The sequence below is a fragment of the Pygocentrus nattereri genome, chromosome 5 (assembly GCF_015220715.1).
Source record: "Pygocentrus nattereri isolate fPygNat1 chromosome 5, fPygNat1.pri, whole genome shotgun sequence".
Taxonomy (NCBI): domain Eukaryota; kingdom Metazoa; phylum Chordata; class Actinopteri; order Characiformes; family Serrasalmidae; genus Pygocentrus; species Pygocentrus nattereri.
In genome coordinates, this window is record NC_051215.1 from 48,992,581 (window position 1) to 48,998,419 (window position 5,839).

Below are 5,839 nucleotides of genomic sequence, written 5' to 3' on the forward strand. Positions count from 1 at the left end.
CTGACTGTCATCTTCCATTCAACCACATAACAGAGGTGCACCACATAGCTCATTACTTGCTGATTCGTTTGTTTATGTTGATTTGTGTGTCGAAGTGATAAAACGGAGTTGAAACGATGCAACATTTGTGATTTATTTTTCATTATTGTTATGTATTTTATTTAGCTATTTTGCACATTATCATCACAGTCACAGGATAAATGGCACCTTTCAAGTCACCGTACTACAGACATGCTCAAACGTTTAGGCCAATTATATGTTTTTTGGGCAAAAAAGTCGAGCATGCAGCGTGACATGCAAAAGTGTTAAATCGGCTGAATTCAGCCAGAGAAATTGTGCAATAAAACACACAAAAAGCCACAAATGTAAGTGTGTATGCTGTAAAGGATGTATCCTGCATCCTGTGTACTTATTTCACTTAGAAAATAAATAAACATGTGTTCTGACGAGGGGTGCCCAAACTTTTGCGTAACGCTGCTGTCACATGTCTCGATAAACGTTTGGGTGCCACCAGTTAAATGATATGTTTTTGTTGATTTTCTCAGTAAAAATACGTACACAAGTGTGTTCTATGTAGAGGAAGTCTTGTTTACTTATTTCACTTAGAAAATCAACAAAACGTGTAATTTGACAGAGTTAAATTAATCAGATAACACACTTCATTATTTACACTATCGCTCATTACATACATTTAGGGGATCCAACATATTTGACTAAAACTGAATAAATTTAATCTGCTGTCACATCTTAACTCATCAAAGTTTATCCGTGTTGACTGAACTGATGTTGATCCAAATTGTCTTAGTAGAATTGATTTAAAGTGGTCACTCCTGTGCCCAGTCGGTTTAGGACTACAGCAACAATAAGAGACTGGCCAGTTCGCCAAAATACATAATGTATAAGACCAAGAGAAGACAGCTCAGGAGGAAAGACAACACAGCGTAAGTAAAACAATGGGAAACCTACGCCCAACACGTGAGTACACGGAGCCAGGAGCCAATAAAATCTTTGAATACAAGAAGTCATCAGAAACGTTCCCCACACTCCAAATAGTGAGTAATGTTGGATCCTATTTGAACTGCTTTGGGTTTGCACCTCGTGATGCCAGGAAATCAGATAATAAGATATCAGATAACTTGACTTGATTGACTTTGGCTGATTTAATGCTTGACATAATTACATTCAGATTCAGATTCAGATTCAGATTCAGATTCAGATTCCTTTGTTGATCCCAGGGGGAAATTGCAGTTGTTACAGTTGCAGCCATTTATGTAAAAATAAACACTTTACTAATAATTTACGACAATATAGAGAATTTGCAGTATGTACACCAGATTTAAGTACTTAAGAATATAGTAAGGTGGCGGTGATTGTGATAGTAATATGAAACATCAGGTATAAAGCCGTTACAATTATTTAAATTATTTAAATTATTTAATTATTCTTCAATGCTAATACTTTTAATGTTTTTCTTTTTTTAATGGGTCAATTCAAATAAGGTTACTTTCTTTTTTTAACAGCCTGTCCTGCACTTTTTGTGTGTCAGATGTTGTATCAGATCACTGATACTTGCCATAATGTTGCATGATCTGTAGCAGATATAAATATATTAATTATCTAATAAATCAGAAAGACAGAAAACCTGGCGTGATTGGGTTGGAGGGGGGTGGTGTGGTGTGGTGCTGCACAAAGGAGGCCTTGGACTAGAAAGGTTTGAGAACGGCTGAACTCTGGTTAGTTAAGGAGCTGGTTAAATTAGCCTTTTCTCCATGCGGCCCATTCAGTGCTGCTATATGAAAAGCTTCATAAGTTCCAGTGCAGGCAAAGCATTAAAGCTATTCGTTATGGACGCTAATTTATCGCCAAAGTTTCATCATGCGAAATGTATTCACCCCAGAAGACTAAGAGGCGAAAACACTCACTGCAACACATTCCATTGAAATGAATGGAACTGCTCGTGCTCTAGGACTGGGCCTTCACTCTGCATGCACCAGCTCTTAGTCCTCCCTTTAAAGGTGAAGTAAAAATCCGACCTGACTCAAACCGAGGCCACCTCACAGGTCAGGGTTTCAGCGTTTACAGAGGCAAAGGTCAGAGGTCCTGCATTTGTCCATCTTTGTGTGTGGGTGTGAGCCCCACCCCCTCACCTAAAGCCTGCGACATCATCAGCCTGACCTTTCCCTTCATGCCCAGATAGGATATATCCGCTCTGCTTATTGAGCGGACACACACGCGGCTATGACATCTTACAGCCGTCCCAGAAGAGTCCGCGTCGAGCAAGGTTCAATAGCTCATCATCAACTGCCCTTTGAGTAATTAGACAGCAGTAAAAAAGGTCCTGTCACTGTCCGACACCAACCAATACACATCCTCTGCGTCCACCCACAGGTGGCTTCCAGCAGCCGGGCTCAGAGAAAAAAAAAACGCCCTCCTTTAATGTCATGTTTTTCTTGAGCAAAGAAAGCAGCTGAACCACTGGCTTCATAACTCTCTCTGCACCGGCCGCTTGATGAATAGCTTTAATTGGCCAAATTGTTCCCACATTATGCCGTGCAATCAAAGAACACAGAGCGTGCGCGTGTATGCAAATTAAAGTAGTTCACCAGGCCAGAGCCAGAGCAGAATTTATGAGATAAAACAGATCAATGTTTTATCATTTGTTTCATAAATAAGGCTCAGGCTGTATTAAGCAATTACGCAATGTTTAAACAATTACAGATCGTTACGTTACACTACAACAGAGTCTGCTCTCTCTCTAGCTCTCTCTCTCTCTCTCTCTCTCTCTCTCTCTCACTCTTTCCTGCGTTAGTTGTGTAGTCTGTACTTGTTTACATTTTTGCATTTATATTTTGAGGGGCTCATATCACATGACACTGAACTGATGTTAACAATTGAATACATACTCATTAATTTTCCATTCATAGTTTTTGTGATGTCACACAAGCCTTGCGCGTTCACATATTTGCACATAATTGAGCCAGGAGCAGTTTGGCCCAGCTGAAGTTATGAGTTTTTTTTTTTGTTGTTTTGTTTTGCTATTTGAATTCGTGCACAGTGCAATACAACCAATTAGGACAGAGCTCATTTTCATATGTCAGTCTTAAAGGTACAGTAACAAAAATAGCCTGTTTAACCCCTTTGTGTCAATTTTTCCAACAAAATGCAAATAGACTCAATAGACATTTTTATTAATGTAATAAAATTAATAAATTAAATGTTTACATATATATATATATATATATATATATATATATATATATATATATATATATATATATATAATATATATATATATATACAAATATTACACCTTTAGGCTGAATTGAGCTGAAATTGCATTTTATGGCTAGAGTGAGAAGAAAATGATGAATGAATGAAGGTGAATCTTCAGGTTTATAATAAAGAGCAGGGAGGAACAGTTCAGGAAACATACATCTGAATCATCACAGCTGCCAAGGGAGCAGTGCCACAGGAACAAGAATGAAAAAACGTTGATTGTACCTTTAAGTGCAGAATGTTATGGTTCAGCTTAACCTGATGTGGCCTACAGTAACTCTATTTGATTTAATGAACCCAAATCCACTTGGCTACACTAAAGCAGGATCATTAAAAGGATTATTTTCAGTATTTTGTCAGTGCTGTACTGTAATATCTGCTGTAATTATCACTTTAAGCCTGGGTCCAGCTGGGCTGTGCGCGTGTGTTTATTCTCCACGGCCTTGGCCACCAGATGAATATGCATATCCTGGGAGTGAGCTGCTTGTTACCCTGGCGATGAATTCCACACAAGTTTAATCCCTGATCTATTATTTACCTCTTGACCAAACACACACGAGTGGAGCTTGTAGATGCTCGGCTTGATCAAAAAAAAAGAAAAAAAAAGGCTCTGTCCAGAGACGGGTCGCTTTCCCCCTCGTTCATCACTCAGGAGACACTTCAGTCAAAGATCGAGCTGAGAGAGGAAAAGAGTAGAAAAAATAATAATATTAAATAAAATCAAGTGCACAATCAAAGATTCATGAGTGCTTGATTCAGACTGAGGAATGCAGAAAATATACATAAAGATCTAATGAATTATTATGAATGAATTGGTTCTTTTGTAAATGGACAATACAGAATGCAAACAGTAAACAAGTTCACATATTTATACATATTACCACAGCAGCTAAATTCAATGCATAATATATTTGCAAAAATATATTAAAAAATAATACACATCCCGTGATTCAGTCCCATCACGTTTCTATACATTGACTCAATTTGAAATCTATATAATAATCAGATTAGATGTGTATTCTAATCAATTACTCAATTAGAAATATTGTGTAGCCAATGTTTTAATTGGCCATAATGTTGTAGAAATGTATCTATCTGAGTCTATTCAGTGATTCAATAGGAAATTATCTCAGATTCAGTTAAATTCTGATTCAGACATCTATGCTTTTTAACGATTCAATTTGAAACCGATTCTATTCAGTGATTCATTCAGAACATGCGTCTGTTCAATGATTCAGTTAGAAATCTACTCTATCCAATGGTCAGATTAGAAATCTATTCAGTAAATAAATCAGAAACATATTCAGTTCAACGATTCAATTTTAAATAGAATCTATTAAATTATTTAAACAGAAATTGATTCATTAAGTAATCAAATAGCTACTTACTCATTGATTTCTTTTGAAATGTATTCTATCCAACTATCGTATAAGAAGTAGAATGATGGAGCAACTGATTACAAAATGAAATCCAAAGAATTTTAAAATTAAATCTATTCTGCAAGCAAACAGTTCTATTAGTGATTCAATTAGAAATCAGTTCTATTCTGTGACTCTTTTAGACATGTATTCTATTATTGATTCAATTAGAAATCAGTTCTATTCTGTCACTCTTTTAGAAATGTATTCTATTATTGATTCAATTAGAAATCAGTTCTATTCTGTGACTCTTTTAGACATGTATTCTATTATTGATTCAATTAGAAATCAGTTCTATTCTGTCACTCTTTTAGAGATGTATTCTATTAGTGATTCAATTAGAAATCAGTTCTATTCTGTGACTCTTTTAGACATGTATTCTATTAGTGATTCAATTAGAAATAAGTTCTATTCTGTGACTCTTTTAGAAATGTATTCTATTAGTGATTCAATTAGAAATCAGTTCTATTCTGTCACTCTTTTAGAAATGTATTCTATTAGTGATTCAATTAGAAATCAGTTCTATTCTGTGACTCTTTTAGACATGTATTCTATTAGTGATTCAATTAGAAATAAGTTCTATTCTGTGACTCTTTTAGAAATGTATTCTATTAGTGATTCAATTAGAAATCAGTTCTATTCTGTGACTCTTTTAGAAATGTATTCTATTAGTGATTCAATTAGAAATCAGTTCTATTCTGTGACTCTTTTAGAAATGTATTCTATTAGTGATTCAATTAGAAATCAGTTCTATTCTGTGACTCTTTTAGAAATGTATTCTATTAGTGATTCAATTAGAAATCAGTTCTATTCTGTGACTCTTTTAGACATGTATTCTATTAGTGATTCAATTAGAAATCAGTTCTATTCTGTCACTCTTTTAGAAATGTATTCTATTAGTGATTCAATTAGAAATCAGTTCTATTCTGTGACTCTTTTAGACATGTATTCTATTAGTGATTCAATTAGAAATAAGTTCTATTCTGTGACTCTTTTAGAAATGTATTCTATTAGTGATTCAATTAGAAATCAGTTCTATTCTGTGACTCTTTTAGAAATGTATTCTATTAGTGATTCAATTAGAAATAAGTTCTATTCTGTGACTCTTTTAGACATGTATTCTATTAGTGATTCAATTAGAAATC